Raw genomic sequence first — 17,519 nt, forward strand, 5'->3', positions numbered from 1 at the left:
GCTTGTGCTTCAACAGGAGAACAAGCCATTCTTTCCCATGCTGTCCATGCATTTACTGGTGAATTGGGCAAGCAAGCAATTGACTTTAGGTACTTTCTCAGAATTGCCAGCACAAAACATCTTGGAAAGAGACAGTAAAGAGAACTTTGGGGTTAATCTCTATGACTTTTCTCCTTTGTTGTCCTTTAAAAAACTTGGGGATTGACTCAGCAGATAAAGGGACTTGTCACCAAACCTCACAATCTGAGTTAAATCCCCAGGGCATGCATGATGGGAGAAGAGAACCAACTCTTACAAGTTGTCTTCTGACCTCTACACATAGACCAGTGGTCCACACGAGTATGCATGTGTGCATACATGTAGACAGTAGCTTCAACTAAAAATAAAAGAACTATGTTTTTTTTTTTTTATTTTCCTTCATCTTTCTCCAAGCTACCCTGTGTAATTTACAAAAGCACCACCTGTTAACTTTAGTCACAGAGCAATGGACTAGGCAAGAGCTGAAGGAGACCCCAGGCTCCCTGCAGGCCCTTCCCTTCTCCATCTCTGCTCCTTGAATAACTGGGGAGCGTGGTATTCCACAGCTTCTTCCCACGTTTGTTATACCCCAGAGGGTCAGCATGCTGGTGGTAATTGTGCTTGCCTGTTGCCAAATCCCAGAGCCCTTTACAGTAACTGTATTATCTTGGGTCATGTTTCTATAAAGCACAACACCCTCATCTGTAAACTGAAAATGATCACCACCCTACCCCACAGGCCATTGGGGAGGCTCAAACAAGCCAGACAACACAAGGCACCTTGAACCGCACTTGTCTGATACCAAACCCAATGATGCTAACTGTTCTGTTTTTCTCCCCAAGAGCATTGGTGCCTGAGCTTGGAGGACTTTGCTTTGATTATCCAGGCCCATCTCAGCAAGGGGCGATGTGGGACAGCAGCAATTTTGAATGTTCACTACCATCTAAGCGGATACATTCAAGTGGGCAGCTAAAATTGATTCCCTGCTGATTGCCTCTCTATTAGCAAGGCTGCAATGCAGCTATTAAAGAGAAAGGCATGACAAAAGTTCTGAGCGTATAGAAACATAGCTCAGTGATAGCTGCCACACCAGTGCCCGGGAACAAGCAGGTTTCCACTCTGCCTATCCCAGTAGAGGGGAAGATGACAAATGAATGGATGAATGAATGAATGAATGAATGAATGAATGAATGAGGGATGATGAAATAAGCTCTATTAGGTAAAACCACTTTCTCCTTTCAGAGAAGTCTCTGTCACAGCGTTTGGTCATCCAGTCTACATTTTCTGTGCAGAAGTTAAAGGGTCAATGTCCTGTCTCATGAATGACCAGTCAGGAAAGCCAGTGCTTCAGTGGGTCTCCCAGGTCTCCCTGGAAATTCTCTCCATGACATGTCTAGTAGTACATATATTTCTCGTTAACATCTCATGGAATTGTTCCATAAGCATACGCTTGTTCTCGTTGTCAACATTTTGTCCTGTCACTGCAACAGATGGCTTTATGCTGAGGCATATGAAAATATTAAAAACTTTATAAACCAGAGAGAAATGGAAAATGTCTTCAGAGGAATGTAATCTCCATGACTTAGATTAAGTGACTCTGAGGATTCTGTTAGAAACAGCTGCATTGGGCTTGGTTTGTTGAGTGGATCTGGTCACTCAGCAACTCCACGCCTTTGGCAAATACAGAAGTAAGGAGAAGGAACCCAAACTGCCAGAAGGTTGATCTGGCCATTTCAAAAGGCACAGCCTACCACCATAGAGAGCTGTGAAATATGACAGCGTGTAACAGGAAGAGGGCTGAGAAGCGTGTCTCTTTGCTATCCAAAAAGCCAGAAGCAGCATCCATCTGTCTCAGGAGGTGTTATTCAGCACTGTCCTCTGAGCCAAACAGCCACCATCTTCATGGGACCGACCAGATGTGTTTGCTGGCAAAAGATCATCACAGCTGGTTGTGTTGACATTCTTTCATCGAGAGAAGGTTATCTGAGTTCCCAGCACCTCCTCCTAGTCCACTGCAGGCAATTCTTCCCTAATTGTACTTGGCCTCGGGATCATGACAGGTGTTGGCATATAAGAGGGCAGAGGTTAATTGAGAGGGACTCCATTCATGTGGCTATCCATGCTGGGAGACGACTCGGCCACTCAACTTTGCAGTCATCCCTCACCCATACTCTTAAATAAGCCCAGCGTTCTCATTGGCTTCCCAGAGGGGACTTCCGTGGGACTGGACTTTGGTTTGTCATCTAGACCTTAGAAGGAGTAGCATAGGAATGCTAATCCCCGCCCCCCGGGACAGAGTGATAGATAGAACAAGCTTAGAGGCAAAGTGGTGAGCTACAGGACCAGGAAGTCAGTTCCCTGACAGACCGTATGTATCAAGACCACTGAGGCTACTGCTACATTCACAGATGTTAACTCAACCAAAACGTGTGATGCCCTCACAGACAGCCCAGAGGTTTCTGACTGACAGGTGTGTGAAAGGGAAGAAAATGTGAAGTTCTGGGACTGGAGGATGGCTCAGAGGTTAAAAGGGCTTACTGCTCTTACAGGGGACCCCAGTGCAATCCCTAGTACCCAGGCCAGGCAGCTCATAGCTACTTTATGGCCGCAGCAGCTCCAGAAGATCCAACACCCTCTTCTGACCTCCATAGGCAATACCACTCAAGTGGTATGTGTACACAGAGAGAGAGAGAGATACCAATTTAAAATGAATTAATTAATCAATTAATTTGGGGGATTTATTTTATTTTGTTTTGCCTTTATATCACAAGTTTGCCCTCTCTCCCCACCTCCCCTCTACCCCTTCCTCCACTCCTCCTCCACTGCTTCTCTTTAGATACAGCTGGCCTGGGCTCATAGGGGCTCCCAGAAACTGAACCAACAGCCAGTCCTGCATAGGACTGACCCAGACCCTCTTCATAAATATTACAGTTGTGTAACTTGGTCTTCTTGTGGGACTGGATTCTAATAGTGGGAGCAGAGTCAATTCGTTTTTAAAACTGTGACATCTTCACAGCAGGGCATACCTGTAAGGGCCACAGATTATTTCGTCTCTGTAGAGTTACTTTAGTGTCTTGCACCCATCCTTCTTCCATAAATGGGGGGCTAATAGCAGCAGTGCTTCTAAGGCTATTGTAAGAATGAATGGGTTTCTGCACAAAAGATTCTTAGGTCCAGACAGGCACATGCTGGACACAACGGAAATGTCAGCTACTCTTTATACTTAGCATAATGCTTACATAGAAATCAACATTAGATTTTGTCTCTATTCCTACATCAGTTTGTACACAACTGTCATCTACTTCCCATTGTACAATGTGCTCAAGGTTTTCTGAAACATGCACAAATTGAAAATGGCCAAAGCTCATTCCTGGTCCTGGATTCTAGAGAAATAGAACTCATGGTTATGAGAAGGCACAAATGCTCACAGAAGGTTCATGTGTAAGAGATCACCCACGTACTCGCTGGCAGACAGTAGCTAACAATGATGAGCATCAGCCATGGGCAGACTCCAGGAAGGGATGCTTGGTAAGGATACCAATCAAAAGGCTAACTACTGAGGACTGGAGGGATGGCTCAGCAAGAAAAATGCCTGCCAGGCAAACATAAAGACCTGCATTTCAATCCTCAACACTCATGAAAAGCCTGGGCATCAGGGGAACACATCTGTAAGTCAGTGCTGGGGACAGAGATCAATGGGTCCCTTGAGTTTGCTGGCTACCCATCTAGCCAATCAGTGAGCACCAGGCTCAGTGAGAGACTCTGTCTCAAAAAATAATATGGAAAGCAATAAATGAAGACATATATCATCAAGCTCTGGGCTCTTTCTGTACATACGACACCCTTCCCACACACACATGTGAACAAGCACACACATACATTTACTATACTCCCACACATAAATTTAAAACATCTGAAAAAGTTAAATACTGTGACTCCAGTTAATTTATCATTTGTGAAATGATAAAAGTTTAAAGAGAGAACAACAATGAATTGGAAGACGGGTGTTCAGGAGTTAAAGGGGAAAGAAAGGAAGAGGGTGTATTTTTAATCAAGGAATCTTTGGAAAGTAGCTAAGGAGGATACAGGAACTTGAGTATCACATAGAATTAAGCAATCTTATAGTCAAGCTTGCGCAAATCTGGGGCTATTTGAAGATGATCATAGCAATGCCAACAACTTAGAGATGATGTGACAATACGGATTTACAGGGACAGGCCACTGAGGTTAACGCTACCACAGGAGGGAACCATGAATGAGCATTTCTATCCTTGTATGACCTTACAGTTTCATGGGACAGTTACCCTGCTGAAAATCTCAATAAGAGATAGATCAGCTTACAAAGCACTTGCCATGCACGCGTGAAGACTGAGGTTTATAGTCCCCAGCATCCACCAAAGAAGACTAGGCATTGATTGAGAAGTGTGCACCTGAAATCCCAGCACTGAGGAGGCAGAGACTGGAGGATCCCCAGGGTTCACTGACCACTCAGTGAGTCAAATCAGTAATCTCATTGAAATACTTGCCTCAAAAAGTAAGAAGGCATGTGGTGGGGGAAGCTACTCAACATTGATTTCTGGTCTCTGCATCATGTATGCACAAGAACATGGAGACCTGCACACATATGTGCATATAAACATAAATATATACACATGCATACACACAAAAAAAAATTACCCAACATTACTCCGTGAAAACATTACCCAAAGTAAGCAAAAGTGGGAACAGAACTCTGACTTTCCTTTGGAATCACCAATCTCCTCACAGCATTTTTTGTTATTAAAGAAAACAAGATCCATGGGCATCACCTGGATCTACAAAGTGATCTTTAAATTTTATGATGCCTGGGCTGTAGCGATGGCTCAACAGGTTACGCGCTTGCTTCACAAGCATGAGGACGTAAGCTCAACCCTCAGCACTCATGCACGGCCAGTGCAGTAGGGTTTGAGAGTGTTGGTTGCTGGCCTAGCTCTAGTGAGAGATCCTGTCTCAAGAGCATAATGCAAAAATTCATGGGCTAAGGCATCTGATGTCTTCCTCTGTCCTCCATCTCTGCATGGGCACACATACCTGCACACACTTGTACACACACCACTCATGCACAAACAAATAAAAAAACCAAATTCTGTTCCCTTCAGTTTGATGTCTTCTATATTGTACTGATTATGGCTGCCTTTGTGTATTCAGGTGGCACAATGCAAAGGGTGCACTGTGGTCAGTGAAGTGCCCAGGCTTCTGAAGCAGGCTCAACAGTACCTGCCTCTCTCTGAAGTGTTTTATTATTCCAAGTCGGGCCCACTGCATCTCCCAAGGTATGAAGTTCAGCTCAAGATAAAAATATTTTATCTGCCCTTACAGCAAATTGAAAGGCTATATAAAGGGTTTTGTTATTGCTGTGTTTTCATAAATATATAGTAAACATCATTCACAGTGGGAAACACAGCACAGAATACAATTTCCATGCACAGCCATTCATGTGCCTTGCACGGGAAGATGAAATGACCCAGAGATGAATAAAAAAATAATAGTATACAACTTTTAGCAGCCTGCAGTCCCTGACAGACACCCGCAGCTGGGAGGATAAGGATCATGATTTTATGGTACTGCCAATGAATGACAAGTGGCTACAGCAACAGGGAAATTTGCTTTTCCTCCACAGCCAAACCATTCCAGTTAACACTTGATTCCACATTTTCAAAACCTAAGGATTAAAAAAACCCTCAGCCAACCACTTGGCTCTGGAGAGCATGCCCATTCCCACACCTGAACGGGATTATAATTTCAAATCTTTATAACCTTAATTATTTAGTGTGTTTGTGGGCTTCTTCTTCTTTTTCTTCTTCTTCTTCTTCTTCTTCTTCTTCTTCTTCTTCTTCTTCTTCTTCTTCTTCTTCTTCTTCTTCTTCTTCTTCTTCTCTTCTTAACCTCTTCTTTTTCCGCTTCCTCTTCCTCCTTCTTTCTCATCTTCATCTTCCACTGTGATTTCAAAGCAATGGGTAGCATGAAAGTCTAGGGCAGTGTCTACACCGATCTCCACCAGCTCTTGGGTGAGGGGATGATTAGAGGTTGTTTCCAAATAAAAGGGGCTTCCATTTTACAAGGGATTTTCACTATTAAAGTTGTTCATGTCTGTGGAGGAGGGACGTCTCGGTCTGTAACATGCCTGTCGCACAAGCATGAAGACCCAAGATTGATCCGCAGAACCCAAAGAAAACCCCAAGCACAGTAGCAGCACATGCTTATAGCCCCAACACTGTAGAGACAGAGATGGGTTGACCCCTGGGCTTCACCAGCAGGTCAGACTAGCTGAGTTGGAGAGCCCTAGGTCCCAGTGAGACACTGGGTCTCAAAAAAACATGGTAGGGGTTGGTGAGGTGGCTCACAAACAAAGATGTTTGTCATGGATCTGAAGACTGGGCTCCATCATGGTTAAAGGAAAAAAACAGCTTCCCTGAGTTGTCCTTTGACCTCTGCATGTGCACCACAGCAACTGCTCAAGCATGCACACATATATACACAAAATAAAGACTTTTTTTAAAAAATGATACAATTTCAAAGTTTTAACGAAACATCATGGTAAATGCCTCTGACCTTTGACATCCACATATAAACAACTACACACATGAACACGCTCACACAGACACACAGCAGTAGAACATGCTCTGAGAACATTGATAGAGGCATAATAATTACCAAGTAATTTCCCCTCTGTCCTGGGGAGACGGTTCAGTGGGGAAGACCACTTACCGCACAATTTCAAGGGCCTGGGTTTGAATAACAAGCACCTATGTAGGAATCCAGGTGTACACACACATGCCTGTCACCCCAGCGTTGGAGGGTGGAGAAAAGAGGACTTTTAGGGCTTGCTAGTGGCCGCCCTAGCTCCAGATTTTCTGAGAAATTTTGGTTTAAGAAAAGGGTGATAGATCTGAGAATCTGACTCATGGGTGTGTGCATTTACACACAGACACACACACACACACACACACACACACACACACACACAGGAGCCCAAGCTCATATACCACACATACAAACGCAATGAAAATTTGGCTATTTTCCCTATGAAAACTGTTTCCAGTCCACACTTCAGCAGTGTATGCAATGCTTTTAAATATGCTATTTTCCAATGTGATATATGAATTTGCCATATATAGAGAGACTATAAATGCGAATAAATATAAACAGATTTTTATTTACTTCCCAGTTATTATACATCTCTGAAAACTATAGTTTTATACTTTATCAGTTTTCCTTCTGGGTCATTACTAAGTTTATGTATCTAACTTTCCAGCTTTCCCCCTAGTTATCCATCATTCACCCACCCCCTGTCCATGCACCCATCCATCCACCTTTGCATCCCTCTACACACCTACCTGTCTGTACTCACCCATCGCTCTTGATTCATCTACACACCTACTCATGTGTCCATCATTCTGAATCTTGTGCCAGAATTATAAGAGAGTCAGTCCTGATACAAGGGTCACAAGAACTTTCTAGGGCCAAACAAATCACCTGCCCTGGGTCACAGTCATTTTTAACCAGTGGTATCACAATGAGTGCTGAGCAATGGTCATAAAAAGAACTGAATTCGGAAGTCAAGGTTCAAATTCGGTCACCAGATCTTTCTAAGCAGTAGCCGTTGGTAACCTGGAACCCATCTCAAGCTCAGTCTTCCATCATGAGAAAATGGGTCTTACGAGGACATCTGCCTCAAAGAGCCACTGGAGATTCTAACTCAGCTAGGTTGAGGTGGGATGTAGCACCATGGTAACCAGGGCAAGTCAGCCAACTGTGCCTGTAAGGAGGGTCCCAACTTTGACTTCTGTCCACTGAGCAGATCTTTCACTGGTTACAACCAACCCTGTTTTGTTCTTTTGCCAACAGAATCAGCATCCTTGACCTGAAAACTGACAGATCACTTCAGGAACTCCAGAGAAATCCATTCCTTGTGTTGGGTGTTACCATTACTGTCAACACAACATTGGTCTGCTGTGGTTTGAATAGAAAATGTAGCACATAAGCTTGTGTGTTTGCACACATGGTTCCCAGGTGGTGGTGCTGTTTGGCAAGGCTGGAACCTTTAGGAGGTAGAGACTCACTGAAGAAAGACAGTCAAGGAAGAGGGCCTTGAGTATTTTTATGCTGGTCCACTTACAGTTCATTCTCTGCTTTCTGAGTACAGATGCAAGATGACCAACCAGCCTCTTGCCCCCACTGCCATGCCTTTCTGTCCATGATAGATAACATCTCTCGAGACTGAGAGCCAAAACAAACCCTCTCTCTTTTAAGTTGCTTTATTTTATCACAGTAACAGAAAAGCAAGTGGGACACCATCATTATTTCTGACAGCAGGCTCACACTAAGGTGGGGGAATATATCAGAAAACTATGTCCCTGGACACAGCACAGTTAAAATGTCACTCTTCAGTGCAGTTTCTGGAGCTGGAGAGACAGCTTAGCAGTTAAGGGTGCTTGCTGCTCCTGCAGAGAACTGAATCTGGTTCCCAGGACTGTGGATGATTCACCCCACCTGCAACTCCAGCTCCTGGAAAGAGATGCTATCTATATTCTAGCCTCTAGGGGCACTGTATGCATAGGGTGCACATATATACACCCAGTTGCACACACTCGTGCACAGAAAATGAGAATAAACCTTTAAAATGCAATTTTCCATCTCTCTTTACTTTATGCACACACAGTACATGTACATGTTATATATAACTTATTGGAATATACATCTAATCATATATATTCGCATATAATTTTCATTGTAGTACTATAGACCTATAACATCTACAGAGCATAAATAGGTAGTCCTTCTGTGTATGTTTAATGTCATTTACTTTACCTTGGAGCAACCAATCCTAGACCCATTTTAAACCATTTCCTGAACCAACACACATAATAGGTACCCCACAAAAGCCAATTCGATGAACTGTATTAAAAAGGACATTTGATGATAATGGATCCAACATGAGCCTTTTGACAGTTCCAAAATAGGATCTGCTTTTTGCTTTCTTTGTTCAATTGTGAGTTCACTGGGCCTGAAACTCACAAAACAGTAATGGTTTCCACTTCCAGCCCAGATTCTACACTGCCACAGGAGTCGGGGGAGAGCAAACTCAGTGGTCCAATTCACTGGCTTTAGTTTGGGCAGATTCAAGCTGGGCAGGCATGGCCCTTTCTCTTTTCCGATGTAAAAATCTGCAAGTTTCCTTGTTTAAAAAAAATGAGAATTCATGATTGTAAGTTGTGATTAAGGACTTTCAAGGCAGTGAGCAGAGCGCTGATATCTCTATACCAAGGCTTAAGGGATGTGTAAGTATGAAGGCCAGGGGAAAACCTGGCCTGGGACTGGGACTTCTCAGATTTTCGTTTCTCATCACCATGCAAGTGTATTTAATATGATAGGCATTGTATGTATAACCCCACATGAGCCCCTGGGAAGACATTTCAGAAAATAGAAGCTCTTCCGTCTGTTCAAGAGTTGTTCTCATTCATTCAGGTGAGCTCCCACTCCCGTCTTCTGCACACTTAGTACACGTGTTTAATTGCAGCCTCACAAGAGATCTCTTCTTCATTTTTCTTCTAAAGCAGAATAAAATGTGTCAAATTGGCACTTCTATTTAAAAATCAACTCAATTGTTTTTCTTTCATAGCATTTGCTATGCGCTAAAAATTCAACAGAGGGAAAAGACAGGCATGGTCCCAGCCATGGCCTGAAGGAAAGATGATAAACAAACTGGTAAGAGAAAAATGAGCCAGGAATCAAGAGCCCCATGCCCACCCCAACACACTCACTGTGGACCACTCAGGTTCACTGGGAAATTCAAAGAGCTCCAAAGAGATGTGCGTCTTAGTGAATTCTAATAGCTGGGTCCCAACGGCACAGCCAATGGAGAAACAGATGGTTTCTCGTGTAGTATTGTATCTTCGTGTGCATGATTATGTGCGTATATGTAACAGTGTGCCTTTAGGGGTCAAATAAAAACCTCGGCTCTGCATCTTTGCCTTCTACCTTGTTAGAGACAAGGTCTCTTTTTTTTTTTGTTCCCTGTTGTGTCTGCCAGGCAGGCTGGCTCCAGGTTCTAAGCATTCTCCTGTCTCCATATCATATCATGGAATGCTGGATTGCAGACATACATTGTCATGTCGAGTTTTACATGGGTTTGGAAGATCAGACCTCAGGTACTCACTTCCACAGCAAGTCCGTCACTCACCAAACTGTTTCCTCAGCCTCCGGCTGTACCTTTTACCCAATGAACCCCAATGCTAGGATCCTGTTGATGGTTTTATGCTTAAGTCAAAGAGAACACTCCCAATACTGGCACAGGATTATTTATTAACTCATTTATTTACTTAGGTTTTATTCAAGCCTTTATTCATTTTCAAAGATTTGGGGGGTGTGCATGTGTGTGTGTGTGTGTGCACGCTCACATGTGTGTGCAGTGCCTGTGGAGGCCAGAAGAGGGTGTCAGATCTTTTGGAGCTGGAGGTACAGGTCATTTGTAAGATGACTGACTGATTGGCAAGAATTCTGGGAATTGAACTGGGGTCCTCTGCACGAGCAGTATGTACTTTTAACTGCTGAGCCATCTCTCTTAGCCAAATTTGGTCTTGCTTTGTTTTTGTTTGAGATGGGTCTTCTGCATCCCATGCCAGCTACTGGTGAAGGATGACCTTGAACTCTTGACTTTCCTGCCTCCCACCCCTTAGGTGCTGAATTACTAGTATGAATCACCACACCTGGCTGTGAATGACTAATTGAAAACTAAAGTTGCAAATATTGGGCTGTTATGCCCTTTCAAATATGGCTAAGTTAATTTTCTTAATCAACTATCCCCAAATTAAGTGTCTTTTGTTTCAAAAATCATACTAAACAATGATGCCTAAATACTTCCTGGTAAAGATAAAGAAATTCTAATTTTCAACCAGTCCAGTCAAGGACCCAAGAGCCCACACTTAAGATTTGACATTGTACCTTGGCCACTTAGAAACTGGATGACCTTGGACAACTTACTTCTCTGTACATCTGTTGCCACTGCAAAAAAAAAATATGAGCCCAGCAATTTCAGCCTTTCAGTCTTGAAAACCGAATTAAATTGGAAAATATTTACAAAAGCATTTGCGAGTATGAAATAATATGTGTTTAAATAAATATACCAAGCTAGGTGTCAAAGTTTGAAAGATAAGCAGACAATGATGGCATTTGAAAACTTATGGAAAAAAAACAAGGTACAAAACATCTGGAGAATTGCTCACAAAGCTGCCTATGCTTCTCGTCCTTAGGACCGTGGCACCGTAGAAAGAAACGTCATCGCCCAGTACTGATGGACTTACCAGTGACTAAATCATGATTTGGGGAGAGGTCGGACCAAAACAAGTACCTCAGTGACAACAAAGCACATCTTATTTGTGTGAAAGTGTTCAAAGCCAACAGCTGTTCCAGTTTTAATGCCAGTCTGTAAGAAAATGGGCAGCTTCATGTACTGCCTGGGAGAATCCAGAGAATTCAGAGAATCCAGAGGAGATTTTTAAAAATTTAATCTTTGGGATTTTATGCCCTCTGAGCTAGCTTGAGTCTATAAATCATCCTCACCCTGATACTGCCTAGGGTATTGTTATTCAACTATCAAGCCCTTCTGGAAAGGCCCTTCCCCGTGGCCTTAGGACAGGAGGATGTCCTGGAAGCCCTGACCTCCACCCAGTGAAAGCCAGCAGTAACCTGTGCCCAAGTGTGAAAAACATCAACATCTCCAGAGCTACCACACATCCAGGGTGGGAGAAAAAACTCCCGTGAGCCCAGGACTTCTGCTAAGCATCCATTTGTGCAGCTTCTTCCTGCCTCCAGATTTATAAATTTCAATGGTATCTTGGTATGTTAGAACTTAAAAAAAAATCTGCAATCTGATTACTTGAGTCACCCAGTCTGGAAAATCCTTGTCCCATCTGTGAATTGGGAAGAACAGTATACATGGTATACAACTATACCAAGGATCAGAGAAGACATGTTTACATTCTGAGTCCACTGCCCTATGCCCAGAAGTATGAGGTGGGATGAAATCCCCATTGAACTGTCCCGACAAATCTCCATCCTGTCCTCATGTTCTAACACACAAGGCCTCTATCTATGCACCCCCCAACAACTACAACAGCTACGGGGATACCCCCATACCTCAGCAACAAGATTTTCTAGCAAGCAGAGTTTCCAATCTGAGGACAAGCACACACATCAAAAGCAAATGATGCAGAACAGTTGAAATGAGCAAAGAAGCCGCGGAGGCTCCAACGTCATCCTTAAGGTACTGTGTCCTTTCTGCACAGCCGACAGCCTCATCAAGAGCTGCTTGACTAGGATAATATGGAGCGAACGGGAAGTGTGAGAGAGATGGCGTGGCAGGGGCCTCCTTGGGATGTGTGTGTGTGCGTGGTATTTGTGTGATGACATAAACCAGGCTGGGAAATTGAACTCACTGGCCAAAAGCTTCAGGCAGTTCAGTGGGGGATATAGATATATTGGACTAAGGATCACTCTAGAAGCATGCCCATTTCAAAGAACAATAAGTTTTGGTAAATAAGAGAAGCATGAATCCAAAATGCTGAACTTCACTTCTGTAGAAACAGAGAAAAGTGAACAAAATCAAGAAAAGGCAATAAGTGGGACTGACATTGCATAAGATATATTCATTCATATATATATATATATATATATATATATATATATATGCACTATATATGTAAATACACAAAATACACACACACATATATATGTCTACACACATATTTACTATCTACCTATAAATCTCATCACACCTTTGGAAACTGGATATACTTTTATATTTCCATCACTGTTTGAAGAGTCTCCTCTGGCCTCCATTAGACCTGGCCTTAAGATGACTCACTGCTGATAAATACTAGCGAACTAACTACTATTCAGTCCCCACTCTGGCTTCAAACTTAACTCCTCAGCAACTTGATTGTCACCAACATCCAATGGACTCAGTTCACATCTGTGACATCAAAGCCTTTGGACATCATAAGCAAGGGAGAAACAGGAGCCCTTCATCACCTAGTGGTTATGCAAGCACCTAACCAGAAAGAACACTTTGAAATTTTTATGGAGCAGGAAAAATTGGAAGCATACTAATCCAGGCAGTGAAATTGGGCTTTTTGTCATGTTTAATTGCTTGAATTCATAACCTAGTTCCACTGAATCAAAAGCAAGTTGTTCCCGCTGACGTTAGCTGTTTGGTCCTTTTGGGCACACAAGAATACAGATAATCCCCACAACTTCTCACATCAACTTCAGATCAGTTAAAAAAAATAATGCACCCTAAAAAAGTTTGGGATGTTGGCATTATTGAATAACTTAATTTGCAAGAGTTTTCAATCCAAGTTCTATATGGGAATGCTGACTTCTAAAGGGTTGTTGGCCTTGGTGTGTGGAAGCTGAGGCATGCCCTCGTCTTTACAGATTGGGATTCTAGGTGGTTCTGTGTGATTTGATTTAAATGCACACTGGCTAGTTTCCTTCGTCCTATTCACTACTGTTTACTATTGCTTATAATACATGAGAATATTCTGTCGAGCAGGAAAATGAGAAGAAGCAGGACAAACCCACACACCCATAAACACACAAAAGGCCCCAGTGAGTCCCCATGTTCCCAAGCTTCTCCTAAGAAACAAAATTAAGTCTCATGTACAAAACAATAACCAAGCAACCACCTAGAAGGGGCCCCACCATCTTTTCCATATTCACTTTAATATTCATCAGAAAACCAGCACAAGATGAATTAAGGTCTAAAGAGGTATAATTGGATCATATTCTTTCTGCTCCCCAACACCTCACAGATCCTCCCCACCTCCCAACCTGCTGAAATTCCTGTCTTTTTACTTTAAAAGCATCTCATCCAAAGACTTTTGTGATAACTTAAACATTAAACATACAAAATTCAAACTACAAGAACTAAAAGTGAAATCAATAAGTGTTTTATTATATTTTATTGTATTGTATTATTGTTATGTGTGTGTGTGCACGCACACACACACAAATGTATGGAGAACAGAGCACAACAAGGAAGGAGTCAGTTCTCTCCTTCCTTCCACCAAGTGGGTCCAGGAATTGAACTCAGGTCGTGAGACTTGGTGGCAAGGTCCTTTATGCAATGAGCCATCTCCGAATAACAAACCTTTGTGAATATAACGCACATTTTCTTACTCGGCACATCACTTCTGACTTCTTAGCTCCGACACCCGAATATAAGCCCTGATCAGTTCAGCTGAATAAGATGAACTCTTGTATAGACATGCTAGTGTTCTAAGATTGCATTTTTCCAGCCATATTTTCTTCTCTCAATCAAAGACAATAAATGGATGAAGGATGTCTGAAAATATGCTAAGGAATTCCATATATCTCATCCGCTATAAAACATGACGATACCGTAACCACCACTGAGGGGTAAGCAACTGTTAAAGCATGCCATTTTCTTCACATCCCCTTTAACTTCTGTATCATTCTCTTCCTGGCAAGAAAGAGAAGAAGGCTCCAGAGCTCAGGGTGGGGAGGGCAGTAGCCAGCTAGTCCTCTGGAAGAGTCTACAGAACACAACTGACTTTTGTTACGCATCATTGTCGTTGTACTTAAACCTGCCTCTGGGTCCATGCTGGCAGTTACATCTAAAATGTCCCCCCCCAGGAATATGCAGATACAGAGATGAAAAAATAAAAGTTTGGATACAGAGTAGCAGCTGCCAAACTACACTTACCTCTGTCAAGTCCTAAGAGGCAAAGAACCCTCCCCAGCCAGCTAGTCAGCTATCAGTTCTTACAGGAGTATTTTATTTTTCTTCCAGATTCAGGGCCAGAGAAAATGCAGAGTAAAGTTTGCATGTTCACATTCTGTAAGGTTAGGATACAGAGGGTGTCTGATGCTAAATAACTCTTGTTTGCGAGCAAAGTGTTCCAGGGGCAAAAGTCCCTTTGTCGTCATTGGGTACTAAGCATTTTCTACACTGACATATAGCAGAAGCAACCTGAAACACCTTCTGAAAAACAAGTAAATAAATAAAGACAGCCAAATGCAAAGAGACACACGGGTGGACAAGTGAAGAGACGAGGGAGGCTGAGGCGGGAGGAGACCCTCCTGTTTCCTAAGTCTTGAGTGAAGCAATTCAGTCTTCCTAGACTTTGGCATGCCTGTTCAGGTCTGAGGGGTGGAGGGGTCAGAGAAGTGCAGAATAGGTTTCTTAGAGGACACCACACCTGCAGCAGAGCATCTCTGCCCGGACTTGTGGCAAACAACCGTGGCTGGTTTAGGTGACCTGCCTGAAAACAGCGCTGTACAAATGCAATCACTGCCGACCTGCAACACAACTCACTCCACTCCACAGATTCTCTTGCCCTACGAATGAGCTTACATGTGGGTCATAACTGTGAGAATCTGAGAATGACTTGGAAGCCTGGGAACCAAGCCATTTACTACATAGCTGCGTAGGATGCTCACACGACTATTTGTTTGACTTCTCCAGCATAGGCTACACTCGTACCTGTAAGGCTAAAACACAAACCACACAGCGAGTGAATTCTGAGTCAGCTGATGACAGCAGAAGACACCCTCCACAGACGATATGATCATTTTTACTAATGGGGTGCTGCCACGAAACTTTGGGTCCAGGATCCTGATTGGATCTGTCTGAAGTAGGAAACAGAAAACAAACAAACAAACAAACAAACAAAAAAAACACAGCTCTCTTGTCAAAAGAAATACGCAGAAGCCTCAATTTTACCTATCACCTGGAGGTAATGGCAGAAAGGATGGGCTCTAGTCTTTCCAGGTGCTGATTCTGTTCTAAGGAGTGATGTGTACAACACTGTACATGCTCCCTCATTGGTTCTCAGTAAAGATGTTTCTTCCATGAGATAGCACAGCCCAGGGTTTGTGTGTTCAAGGGAAAGCATGTGTTCAATATTGTTCATGAAATGCCTCTTCCACAGGTATCTAGAAATCAAGGATGAGCATGATGCATGCATGATGGGCAGGGTCGACTTGTCTCCGGCGACATGCAATGCCTCTGCACACGCACGCACAGGCGCGTGCCAACTTTCCAAACGCGCGGCCCATCTGCCCATTCATTCCCCCCCTTCAACCTCTATCTTCTTTAAAAAGCACTACGTACTGCTTTCAAAAAAAAAAAAAGAAGAAGAAGAAGAAGAAAGAAAGAAAAGAAACCAGAAAACAAAACAAACAGAAAAAAAAAACAGCCCTAGCCTGCGTGTCTTCTAACACTAGTCCTTTATAAACGCTTATTCATCTCTGGGAATAAAGTTCAAAGGAGCCAATGGCTATTAACAGGGAAGTTCCCCGCGAACTTCCAGTTGGTAAAGCGAATAAATTTATTCTCCGGTTCCGAGCCGGTATAAGCTCCCTAGGTACTGAGGGGACCCTCGGGGAGTCCAGGGCGAATCCAGATCGTATCCCCCAGGACTCCGGAGATGAACTTACCTACAGCGTGTAATTCACTTGCTGCACACACATCTGCGTCCTGCCATTGCCTCTCAGGGCTCCCTGAGCTCCATCCACCTCCAGGTCCGGATTCTGATCCACGGCCCCAGAGGCGCACACGCCCGCCCGCCACCTTCTCTGCGCTAACGTTGGACAGCGGCTGGCGGAGGCTCGCCTGCCACAGGCGGCCCCGAATGTCAATTCGCACACTCCTCCCCCTGCCGCCCGCCCCCGTCCCTGCGCGCCCTCCTCCTGAGCATCCGTCCAGCGGGCTCGGGATGCTCGGATGCTGGTGCCAGCGCTGCCTTCCCTCCCTCCCATTCAGTCCCTGGCTCCCCCTCCCACAGTGTCTCCGAGCCTCCCTAGCTCGCCTTACCTGAAGGGCATCTCCCACGACTGCAATTAGCTGCCAGGATTTCATCGCCTGCTGCAAAAGCGCCTCCTGCTCCCTCTCATGCTAGCTCGCTTTGGGAGAAACGCGAGGCGGGAGAAGCGCCGGGGCAGCAGCAGCGAATGGTACCCACGTGCTAGCAATGTCAATGATTCCAGCTCTCTCTACTGGGCTTGGCCGCGCCTTCACCGGCCGGCCAAGCTGTTTTGCTCCAGCCACCAGCAGGTGTTCAAAGCTTCCCGAACAAGAGAAAAGGCCAGAGATTGAGCAGGCACGCGGCATAAGAGCGAGCGCCCGGTGCAGGGAGGTAATCAAAGCGCCAGGGGCACACAAAGACAAACCCACCGCCTTGCAGCGCTGACAGTCAAATGATGGACAGTCTTACTGGACGTCTGGTTTTTATTTTAATTTTTGCAGAATCTAGCAACTGAGTGAAGAAGTGCGTGCCACCCTCTTTTCCCAAGCTCTTGGAAAGTGTATACTGATGGCGAATCTTGCCTCCCCCGCCCCCTTTTCCAGCATGTGTCTCTTCCCTTGTTCTTTCGAGCATTAAATATGTACCACATGACAGAGTAGGGCACCTTGCACAGTCCCCAGAGTCCTCACT

The 17,519-nt window shown here is 44.0% G+C and overlaps 1 protein-coding gene across 12 annotated transcripts in view; it reads right to left on the minus strand.

Annotated features, from left to right (window-relative positions):
- The window catches only part of Rbfox1 (RNA binding fox-1 homolog 1), a 1,523,799-nt gene that overhangs the window by 1,052,867 nt on the left and 453,413 nt on the right, over positions 1-17,519 (minus strand). For 8 of the 12 annotated variants that reach the window (XM_057774169.1, XM_057774177.1, XM_057774155.1 and 5 more), the window contains exon 1: positions 16,898-16,916. The exons of 1 other annotated variant lie outside the window; for it this stretch is intronic. The gene's annotated coding sequence lies outside the window, so the exon portion shown is untranslated. Of the gene's footprint in view, positions 1-16,521; positions 16,637-16,897; positions 16,920-17,519 lie in introns of those variants that run through there. 3 more of the 12 variants (XM_057774153.1, XM_057774164.1, XM_057774159.1) reach the window with 3 other exon arrangements.

Source organism: Chionomys nivalis, chromosome 7, assembly GCF_950005125.1.
Source record: "Chionomys nivalis chromosome 7, mChiNiv1.1, whole genome shotgun sequence".
Lineage (NCBI taxonomy): Eukaryota > Metazoa > Chordata > Mammalia > Rodentia > Cricetidae > Chionomys > Chionomys nivalis.